Here is a 12,086-nt window from a genome sequence, read left to right as displayed (position 1 = left end):
AAAAAAACAGGCTTCTAGAAGATTCTATGATAAGAATGAGAACTTAGAGGAAAGACTGGGTTTGGGGTCTGGAGAGTGAACTTTTAGGACAAAAACTAATCCCTACAAAAAGTCTTTAATCAGAAACTTTGAGATATTTCAGGAATTTCCAATAATTTGTTATGGCTAGAAAAAACTCTCCAGCACTCAAATATCGCTTTTTAAAGAAGGCCTTCCCTGAGCTTCCAGACAAGATGTGTGTGTCTCCCTCCAGCACCTGCTAGAAGGTAAAAGAGGGGACTCTGCTGCCTCTGGGCAACAATGTTCATGCCGCCTCTCACCGTACCTGGCACAGACTTAGCCTCCGATAATCACTCATCGAAAGAACAGTCGCAAAGGAGAGGATTGGACAGAGATGAGTCTAAAGTGTTAAACAGACTCTGATAAAAAAATAGGCCAATGTTTCACACTAAGCATTTGAAATTGGGTGGTGCCTGTGGCTCAAAGGAGTAGGGCCCTGGCCCCATATGCCAGAGGTGGCAGTTTCAAACCGAGCCCTAGCCAAAAGCTGCAAAAAAAAAAAAAAAAAAAAAAAAAAAGATTTGAAATTGAAGATCAGCAGTCTTCAAAATTTTGTCTTATCACTTACCCTAGTCATTCACTGTTCCTAAGCACTCACTCCCAACATATACAGATTCATTGATGTATCAATTTATATGTTTTTTCTCTATTAGATTATTTACCTTATAAAATATGGGATGGATGTGTTACTGAGTTCAATGTACGCATTTCACATTGTATATCGAAGCAGTATCCTGAACCCCATAAATGCATCAATGTATAAAGTTATGATTTAATAAAAAAAATTTTAAAAAGAGAGAAAAACTGGATTTAAATGAAAAGACATAAAAATTCTAAGTCTCTAGATAGCATTTCTTTAGTGATTTTTGTGCAATGCCCTTTGATCCCAAATCACTAACCCTGTGTACCTCATTATGAGTTTACTATTATTAAAATAGTCTGTTTTATTATCAGAAAATAATTTAAAAATTATCCTTGTTTGATTTATAAAAATAAGATATGCAAAAAGAAATTAAAAGGCATATTTATTAAAAGAAACAGAAATAGATGTTCCAACACTTTGTCCTTGTTCCTCAGCACCATACGTGCGTTAATATAACCCTGGGTCCTCCCATTTGGAAAACGCTCTTCCAGGGCATGGGAATTCATAGCAGCATTTCAAGTAGGAGAGTAATATATATCCTGCATTGCATTTTAGGCTGCTGTTGCAATTGACCAGGTCAGCCCTGTTATAGTGCCCCTAAGCAGTTCTCCTCGCTGTCACCCCGCCCTGAGACCCCTATTTAACCAGATACCTAGAACATTATTCCGGTATCCAAAATGTAGAAGCAAATATTAACTATTAGGGAACTCTCAATTTATCACGTCTCCTTCCTTGCACGTTTTTAGTCTCTCCTGAGCATATACAAGGAATAAAATGGGGATTAAAGTACAGCATCTGTCTCCACACGAGTAAAGTTGAGTAGAGAGGGTGGTGAGCCTCCCTACGTCCATACCGAAGCTGTGTGACTCTGCCTTTCTGACCTAACCGCAGCTGGCAGCCATGAACCTGTCACTGCATGTCCTCCTGTAACACAGAGCCTAGAAGCCCAGGAGTCCATGATGTGGATGAGCAGGTCACCCAAAAGAAGGAGGGCAAGATGGGCCAGCACCGCCAAGACGTCATTTCAACAGCTTTGCTCCTGGGTAGCAGAGCTGTGGCCGACTTGCCACCTGTCCAGTTAGGTAAGTCATTCTCTCCTGTCCTGGTGGGAGCAAGTGAGGGACTGGAGAGAGAGACAGGGATCATTCTTCATCGTTCCATTTTCTTCTGAAAACAGAAGGGAAAACAGGAATCACCTAGTGATAATAGGGACAATAAGCAAATAAAGGTGGCCCCTCCACCAGCCAGGAAGGCACCCCGAGGAGTGGACTTAAGATGAAAATCAGGAAAGTTCTGGAGTTTTATCTTTAGCACCTTCACTAATGAAATGTACGACAAGGGGCAGATCACTCCCCTCTCTGGGCTGTAGTCGCTCCATCTGTGAAATAAGGGGTAATAGCAGACGCTCTCGACGGGCCCTTGAAGCTCTGACATTTTATGGTTTCTATAAGGTATTCAGAAATTATTCTTGAGCTGCCTTTGTCAAAAAGCAATAAAGTTTAATATAATATTTTAAAATCCACTATTCAAATACTAATGGACTTAAATGACAAGGGTGTTAAGGAGAACTAAATGAAAAGCTTGGGCTTTCTGACCTAATCAATCAACATAAATGGATGGCAGAAAAAAAGTGCAGAGGATGGAATACTGAGTAGTATCAGGAAAATGGACTTTTGAATTAAGGAGTCAGGCAGCTAGAATTTACCAGTTGTGAAAAGTCCGATGTTAAGGACCTCACGGCATCGGCTTGAGGGAGGGCAGGACAAAAACTCTCACGGGGCTGATGGTGGTGAGAACAGAGGGTGGGCAGATTTGGTGATGGAAAGCAATGATCTGGGGGTGTTTTGTGATATGAGAGTCAGATCTGCAGAGAGAAGCCATGGTCCAGCACTGCAGGCCACTTTGGGGTCATGCAGGCAGACAGAGAGGAACAGCTGTCAGAATGGCAATTCTTCCAAAGATGGCCAGATCTGTCCTGCTGAAATGTTCCTGCATCTGTTGGTTACTTTAAACGAACTACCCTACATATGGTACTAATTTTAAATGTCTACTTTATTAAAAAAAATTATATACAAATAGATATAAGATACAGATTATATTGGTGTAGATATGTATAGATGTGTGTGTGTGTGTATATTTACAAAAATAAACACATACATTCTGGACTGCCCACTGATGTACCTATTCTAGCATTAATATTATGATATGCCGTATTTAATTATGGAGGCTTTGAAGCTTTTTATCATTTAGGCTTTGCATTGTTCTTTTTGTAGCAGAATAATGGAAGACTTATTACATTAGCTCAATAAGATAAGCAGTTCATTATTCTCACATTAGAGGCCAGAGCTGACCTGGGCCTTGCTGACATTAGGAGAAGAGGCTTCTAACATTTTGCTCAGATACTCAGAATGTGGGGTTTATCCTCATGTTGTTACTTCATGGTGGCAAAACGACGGCTTCACATCCAGCATCATATTGTGTTCCAGGCAAGAAGAAGAAGAGACTCTGTAACATTATCTAAAAAATTGGATGTGATTTTGGACCTAGGTAATAGTAGGGGCTGGAATAATTCTGAAGTTCATGCTAGAAAAATGCCTACATTGCTGTGAATAGACCATAAGGCGTGATTCTGGCGAAGGCTCACAAGAAGCAAAGAGCTGTAGGAAAGCCTCAGTCTTCTTAAAAATGATCCAAGTGGCCACAGACATTTTTTCCATGGGAGAAATACAGACAGTGAAGGCCAGTCTGATGGTTTCAGATGGAAATGAGGGTCATGTTATAGGAAACTGGGGGAAAGACCATCCTTATTACAGAGTAGCAAAGAACTTGACTGAGGTGGGTTTGTGCCCTGTCATTTAGTGGGAGGTAGAACTTGAGGGTGAGAAGATAGGAGGTCTGGCTGAAGAAATTTCTAAGCAAAATTTTGAAAGTGCTGCCTAACTTCTCTTGAATGCTTATGATAAAATGTGAGAAGAGAACAACTTAAAGAGGGAATTTCTAATCAAAAGGAATTTTTAATGCACAGAAATGCTTAGCTCATCCGTATTTTGTGAAAAATGAGATGTGTCTGACAGAGAACACCGAGGATGCGGCCTGGGGACTATTCGATAAGGAGGTTCTTTTGGATCAGCTCAGTGCTATTCATCAAAGCCGTGAAAGTCTGGTCCTGAAGGCATTTCAGCATTCAGCATTCAGCAGCCCTGCCGCTCCACTCACAGGCCCCACAACAGGGGTCCCGGGGGCAGAGTCATGCCAAAGGAGGGGCTGAGACCTTGATGCTTTCTTTCTAGAACTTTCCATCTTCCCGTGCAGTGGGCCAGGTGCAGGGGAGGGTGTGATGGCCACCCCTCTAGACGGCACAGGAAGTAGGCAGAGGGCACACAGCATGGAGTGGGGCCACTCTTGGGAATCCAGAATAGTTGGTTCCCGCCTAGAGAGCCACAGGTGTGAGACTCCAGCCCTCAAGAGTGTCAGGAGGGAAGGGACTTCCTAGAACCCTGGGTCCCCAGTCCTAATCAGAAAGCTGTGGAGGGGAGAACTCTGCCCCAGTGAGCAGGGAGGGCAGAGTCACAGGGCAAAGGAATTTATTCTCCAGCCTCAACATGTCAGACTTGCTTGGGACACGTTACACCTTCTTCCCTATTTCTCCACGATGGAACGGGAATGTTTTCCCTTTGCCTTTCCCACTATAGTATTTTAGAAGCACATTAACTTGTTTGATTTCACAAGTTCCCAGCTGGAGAGCAGTTTGCCCCAGAATGAACTGCCCTTAAATATCACCCGTATCCGATTCAGACAGTATTTACATGGGACTTTGGACTTACGACTTTGCATCAATGATGAACTGAATTAAGGTTCTTGAGCTGTGGGGATGGAATGAATGCATTTAGCGTACGAGGACCTGAATTTTGGAGGACCAAGAATAGAATACGATGACCTGCATGTGTGTGTCCCCCTAAAATGTATATGCTGAAATCCTAACCCCTAATGTGTTTGTGTTGGGATGTGAGGACTTTTAGGAGGTGATTAGCCGTGAACTCAGAAATGAGCCCTCAGGAGAATTGGCCAGAAATTTAATCTTGGACTTCTCAGCCTCTAGTACTATGAGAAATAAATTTCTGTTTCTTTTTTTTTTTTTTTATAACTTACTCAATTTATGGTATTTGGTTATAGCAGCCCAAAAGGACTAAATAGTACTTCTTTTAGAAATAAGGTGATTTTAAAATTTCTCATCATTTCAGATTTTTGTATGCCACTGTGGATCATTTAAAATTTTACTTTTAAATTAGCTTTATGGAGGGATAATTCAAATGTGACACATTATAGTTACTTTAAGTGTCAAGTTTAGGGAGATTTGAAAAATGAACAACAGCAAAAAAACCCACTTGCCTATCGAGATACGGTTTTTACAGCATTCCAAGCAGGGTTCTCCAGACGGTTTCCAGTCCATTTCTTCACCTGCAGCCTCTGGAAACCACTGTTCTGCTTTTTGTCTCTATAAATTAGTTTTTCTCTTTCTAAATTTTCATATAAATAGAAGCATGTTGTATTCACTCTCGATTCTTCTGATCAATATAACGCTTTGGAGAATCATCCATACTGTTGTGTTCCTTTCAATTGCTGAGTAATATTCCCGGGTAGGAATATATTACACTTTTTAACTCATTCATCTGAGGATGGAATATGGAATATTTTTGATTTGGAGATTTTATCATAAATAAAACTGCAGTGAACATTTGTGTACAAGTGTTCTATGAATAAAATGTTTTAATTTCTGTTTAGAAAGTAGTTAGTGGTGGAATTATTGAGACAAGTAGTAGTGTGTGTTTAACTTTATAAGAAAAACTACTAAACCTTTTTCCAAAGTAGTAAAACCATTTTAGACTCTCAACAGCAACCTATAAAAGTTCCAGTTGCTCTTACTTTTTGAAAAGATGTAGTATTGTCATTCATTTAAATTTTCACCATCTTAGCGAATGTGTCATGATGTCTCATTGTGGATTTAATTTGCATTTCTAATTCATTTGATAACTAGTGACTGTGAGCACCTTACATGGACTCATTAGCCACTCAGGGCCCTGTATATTCTTTTGTGATGTGTCTGTTTAAATCTTTTGCCCATTTGAAAGTTGAGCTGTTTGTCTTGTGATCATTAAGTTGTAGGAGGTTTTTTGCTTTTTTCCCCCCATTCTAAATACAAGATCTTTGCCACGTGTGATTTGTAAATATTTTTCCCAGTCTGTAGCTCAGTACTTTACTTTTTTAATGTTACCTTTCTTAGATCAAAAATTGTAAATTTTGATAATGAGCCCCATGTATCACTCTTTTCTTAAATAGGTGATACTTTTTAAGTCCTTTCTAAAAGATCGTTGTCTAGCCTGGTGTCAAAATGGAAACAACCACATTGGTTTTCTTATTCCTTGAAAATGTCTGCCTCACTCTGACCGCTGAGCACCTGTATCTGCTGTTCCCCTGCCTGGAGTGTGGAATACTCTTCTATCGGCTCAGTGTAATCCGCTTTCTGCTTGATATCTTCTCTTCAGGAAAGCTCTGCCCCTCCCAATTTCCTCTATTTTTTCCCCCCGTTCTTACTTCTAAAAGTTCTATAGTTTAATTCTTATATTTAGACTGACGATCCATTAATTTTCTTATGTAGTATAAGGTTAGCAACTAAATTTATCTCTTTGTAATGTGGAAATCCAAGGGTCTCCACAGCATTTGTTGAAAAGATTATAGAATTGCCTTGCCATCCGTGTCATGTATTAATTAACTACAAATGTAAAGGGAGAGTTCTGAACACCAGACTGTGTGCGTTAATGTATATTTCTAACCATACTCTAGGACCACACTATCTTTTTACTGCAGCTTTAGAGTAAGTTTTGTAATTGGAAAGTGTAAAGTCCTCCCATTTTGTTCTTATTCAAGACTGTTTTGATTATTCTGAGTCCCTTGTGTTTTCATATAAGGTTTAGAATTGCTATGTCAGTTTTTGTTTTTAAAAAAGCAGCTGGGATTTTGCTATAGATTTAAATTACATTGAATTGATAAGGTTGAGAAAAATTCCTGTCTTACCAGTACTGAGTCTGCCAATCAGTGGACATAGAATATATCTTACTTTATTTTAGGTCTTTAATTTTCCTCAACAAAGTTTTGTAGTTTCCAGTGCGTAAACCTGATACATCTTTTTAAAAAATGCATTCCTAATATTTTGTACTTTGTGATACCATTGTGAATACAATTGTTTTCTTAGTTTTAGATTGTTCATTTAAAGTATATAGAAGCACACTTGTTCCTGTGTATTGATTTTTCATCTTTATTGTGCTGAATTCATTTGTTAATTTTTTTGTAGATGTTTTAGGATTTTCTACCTATAGGCTTATGTCATCTATGAAAAAAATGGTTTTAAGACTTCCCTTCCAATCTGGGTGCCTTCTATTTCATCTATAGTAGATCCTCTGTAAGCCGACCACCCAAGGGACTGTAACGGAATGGTCAACACAGGGAGGTGGTCAACGTAGGCCTGACCGCCCTGATCCAGACATGTGGTGCATGTGCAGTCTATGAAAATTAGATCAACTTAAATAAGTGGTTAATGTAGAGGGGTGGTCAACTGTGGAGGTTCTACTTTATTATTTATTGCTTTTGTACGTATACATTCCTATATTGCCTTGTTATGCTGGCTATAATCTCCAGGATTCACTCAAAGTGGTAAGAACACACATCTTGGCCTCATGCCTCACGTGGAGGAATGCACAGATTTTATCACAACGGATGACTTTTCCCTCATTGGAAATGAATCCTTTGTGTCATTAGGAGACAGCCTTTCTCATCTAAAGTGCAATATCTGCATTTGATTCCTTTCCCACTTAAAATTTTCAGACGTTTTTGACACCAACAAATAAAACTCATCTGTGTTTGTATGCTTTCTTTAGTTCAACTTGACTGCCTCCATAAAGCTTCATAAGACAGCTGGAGAGATCAGCTCCCCTCCACTGGGTCTCCACCTGACCGGGAGAGAGGGGGTGAGGAGGCAGCAATCTCGGGGTTTCTCACGAGACGGAAGCTCAGGTGTCTAGACGTTGCAAGGTAGGAACAGGAAACAAGAAGAGAAAGGAGATGGTACATGTGTGATTTAAACTATGGGCATGTCTGTAATCCTGTGGGAAGCGATATTAGCCTATTCTCTAGCGAGTGCTCGAATGGTTACTCCTGATACTCATATTATGACTGCTGTTATCATTAACCTCATCGTTACTGTTATTATGTGTCCAGCTGACACTTTGTTCTCTGCAAAGAGGCTTGATCCTTCTGACTTTTCTAAAAAAGAATCCATTACCATACAAATTAATTATGACTGGTGGCAACAATAAACAAATTGTGACAATTCTGACTGCTTGTTTCCTGTGTGCTATTCCCAGTCACGGAGGTGAAGAGTGACTCAGGGAACGCAGGGTGCCCAGAAGCCGTGAAGCCTCACCTCCATGGGCTAGTGTCCCCTTTCCCCTCTCCATCTCCAGCTGTACAATGACAAAGCTGTCATTAGTCAGGGGTGCTCTGAATCCCAAGTGCAAGGACCTTATGCTGTGCTCAGGAGATGGGAAATCGCCCTGTCAGCTGCAGGGGGGGTAGGCACAGACAGTGAGCCAAGTGAACTGGAAAGGGGAGGATTCTGTCCTGCCTGAGCCTTGGTCATCTTCCTCACAAGAAGTTGCAAGAAGCCTGCTCTAAGGACCATCACACAGGCCTCCTCAGCAATGACAAAGAGATCCCCTCGAGATGATGGCATCCTCTGAGTGTGAGCTGTCTTTGACTCCCTGCCAGGCAGCCACAATTTATTGGAGGTGGGTCTGTGAAGTAGGGTTCTGCCAGGGAGAGATTGGCACAAGAGAAATGGAGACAGCTAATTCTCAGGGGGTCGTCTTTGGCAAAATCCACTATTGAGGCCTCATGCTACTTGTGCTCATAGCTGCCGAAAACTAAGAGTGCCATCTGCAAACTGTGATTCATAAACACTCTGTCAGTCTGCCATCTACCCTGACATCATAAAATAACAAGAAGCTGCATTGTAATAAAGGAGAGGTTTGCAGCCTACCAATTAAATGCATCTAATTTATTTCTCTTACAGCTGAGGCTTTATTTATTAGTAAACAGCTGCATTTGTTACATTTTTTACTCAAAACGTGCCAACTGGCACTTTGGATGATCCATTAATCCTAAATAATCATCTGTGTACTTCATAGATCCTGGATATATAGGTCCGTACATATAAGACGGTTATTAAAGAGCTAAGCCCAGCCTTGCCAGTCAGCTGGCGGGTGTACCTCTGGGTGTCAGGCTGGGTGAGTTAATGTGACATGAAGTATGCGGATATGAATGAGATCTGGCTGAGTTTTTGGAAAGATTTTGCACATGGCTTTATTTCTCCCTTCTCCCCAAGAACGTGTAGAGAAATGTGCGTGTTAATTTTCTGCAATTGAGCGTTGCCTACATTCTTGTCAAAGTCTCATTAGCTTGAGACCACCATGAGCAGATTATAGGGTTACTTGTTTTTAATGGGGCCTGGGAGGAGATGGGATAAGAGGGAAAAGGTGTGTTCCCTCACCACCTGAACTTTTGCAGACCCTGCTAAGTGGCATGGGCTTCTGAGATTAGAGTTCCAGCCTTTTAGCTAAGGGAGATGCCAGGACGCTCACACACTTACACACACACAGAGACTTCATTTTACTTGAAAGTGGCTACGGTACGCGAGAATAAGGCGAAATCTAATCTAGTTTTTGCTTGTCTCCTTGATACCTGGAGAAAGTGGATTATTGAGACTCATTGCCAGAGAGAAGAGTTTTATCTAGCAAAAGATAAATATTTTGCTGGACCACTATTTTTTGTTGTTTGTTGATGTATGTACATACATAGGTATTCTGCTCTTACCAGAGAAGTGGAAGTCCTGCAGGAAACTGACTCACTAATTTTTATTGTTCTTCGTTATCTCAAAAAAAAAAAAAAAATAGAGGATACATGTTTTTTTTAGTTGGATGGATTGTATCATGCTGATGTCAGGGCTTTCAATGTGTCTGTCACCAAACACTAGATATGTAGATATACTCCTGCTTCTCTCCAGAGAAGCTTTCACCTTTACTCCGGTGAATGACCTTTAAAGGGAACTGATTCATTGAATATCAACTTGGATCACCCACAGCCCCTGATTATAAAAAGAGTGTGCAGTTCCATTGTTTCTTTATCCCACTGCATTCACATTGAAATAGGTCATTGGAGGAAAGATATTCATCTCTAGAAAAGACTGACCCTCCTTCGGAATGTTACATTTTGCTTTTATTTTCTGAGGAGTAAGTATAATCTACTCAGAGAGGCATAAATGACTGGCTTTGGCCAACTTTAAACTCAATTAAATTAGAAGTCCCCTAAAACGTGACATTACATTTATGGTTACATAAATTATGGGGCTGTGTGATGGTCACAGGCATATTATTTGCAAACCAATATTCTATCACGGTACTTTTGAATTAATAGGCATTGAGGCAAATAATCAGACTTTCATTTCCTCTTTTGTTATTTTTATTTTTCATGGCCATTGACGTAGGCTGGGCATATTATGTAACTTGCATGATAACTAAGATTTCAAAATCATAAAAAATGAAGAGAAAATAAGAAAAGACAGTTAAAGAAGCACAATACAATTTATGATGTTTTGATATTTTATATATCTGCTTTAAATTTACATATAGCTTTTTTTTCTTTTTTAGCTGGGGCTGGGTTTGAACCCACCACCTCTGGCATATGGGGCCAGCGCCCTACTCCTTTGAGCCACAGACAGTTCCCCTACATATAGCTTTTTTAATTGACTGTACTAACACTATCATGTACAAGTTACACACTTAAACTGTGTCTGATAAGGGATGGATACTCATCAGTTAGGTAACATATTTCTTTGTTAGAAAATAGTCACAAGTCAGATGTACTATGCTATTTACAAAGTTGGTTCACAGTGGTTCAAAAAATATGGGGTTTTGAGCCAGATTTCCTGGATTCACATTCCTGTTCTGTCCGGTATCCATTAGCCATGCCACTTAAGTTCTAAGCCTCAGTGTCTTCATTTTTACAATGTAGCTCACCTTAGTCCCTGTTTCAGAGGCTTATTACAGAGATTGGAAGAGCTTAGGGCAGTGAGTGTCTAACACGGGGCCTAGGATAGGTACCCTATCCATAAGTGTTTAAAAGAGGAGCCAATCTCTGCAGAAGAAATAACCAACAGTTAAGATCTTACAGTGGGTTCAGGCTTTCCAAAGTCTCAGATTTCTTTTTTTTTTTTCTTTTTTATTTGACTAGATGCACAAAAGCTTTATTTCCATTTGGTCCAAGGCTTGGGAGAAGATTGCAAGGTGTTTAAAAAGCTGTGGTGTGGCTGGAGGAAGAGGCTCTGGCAGAAGCCCTTGATAGTTTGAAAAGGGCTCCTCAGAGGTCACTGGTCTCCGTAGGCTTTTAGTCGTGCTTGAGAGTGAGCCTTTCGAAGAGATACTCGCCCAGCCCAGCCTGGGGGCCGGCCAGCCTGTGGAGGTTGGTCAGGTGGTTGCCCATCTTCTTGAGGAGTTTCACTTCCTCATCTAGGAAGGGACTCTCCAGGAAGTCACAGAGATGAGGGTCTGTGAGGGCAGAACCCAGGGCATGAAGATCCAAAAGAGCCTGGTTCAGGCTCTTCTCCAGGGCCAAGGCAGCTTCCATTGCATCCAGGGTTGAACCCCATTCATCTTGAGATGGCTTCTGCACGTCCAGGCAGAGAGCGCGGCTGCCACACTGGTTTTGCACCTTCAAGAGACGCTCAGAGCCCTCGCACTTCTCCTCCATCAGCTTGCGGACGAAGTGGCCCACGCCTTTCAGAGCCACATCGTCGCGGTCGAAATAGTAGCCCAGAGAGAGGTAGGTGTAGGAGGCCCGCAGATGCAAATTGACCAGGTGGTTGACGGCAGCCTCCACATCGGTGGAATAATTTTGACGAATCTGGGAGCTCATGGTTGATCGATAATAAGGAACTAACCACACACACACACACACACACACACACACAAAACCTGGCTCCAGAAGCAGGAGATGGCCGTGAAGATGGTCCTAGAGATTGCAAGTAGAAAAGAATGAGATTGGAAAATTGCCGAAGGCTGGAAGAAAGGTAGTCCCCGGGTCTGCTCCGTTCAAACACTGTTGAAGCAAGACACAGATCCAACGGACCACCTCACTCGCTACCAAGTCTCAGGTTTCTAATAGTTTTAAGTATCCAGGCTCATGTTAGTAGAGTAGCAGGTCACTTGACACAAGTCGCTTACCTGACGGTGTCTCCAATCCAGGGGTGTGCTAGAGCAGGCCAGGTGCACTCATC

The 12,086-nt window shown here is 41.2% G+C and overlaps 1 pseudogene across 1 annotated transcript; it reads right to left on the bottom strand.

The window, feature by feature from the left end:
- Window positions 1-11,123: 11,123 nt before the first annotated feature.
- LOC100951998 lies at window positions 11,124-11,753 on the bottom strand (annotated as a pseudogene). The gene has a single exon (XR_153920.3). The product of XR_153920.3 is annotated as a ferritin light chain pseudogene (transcript).
- Between the last annotated feature and the right edge of the window lie 333 nt (window positions 11,754-12,086).

Source organism: Otolemur garnettii, unplaced genomic scaffold, assembly GCF_000181295.1.
Source record: "Otolemur garnettii isolate 467f Iridium unplaced genomic scaffold, OtoGar3 scaffold00066, whole genome shotgun sequence".
NCBI classification, from domain to species: domain Eukaryota; kingdom Metazoa; phylum Chordata; class Mammalia; order Primates; family Galagidae; genus Otolemur; species Otolemur garnettii.
Note: the sequence above shows the minus strand (reverse complement) of the source record. Positions and strands in the feature narration are given on the sequence as shown.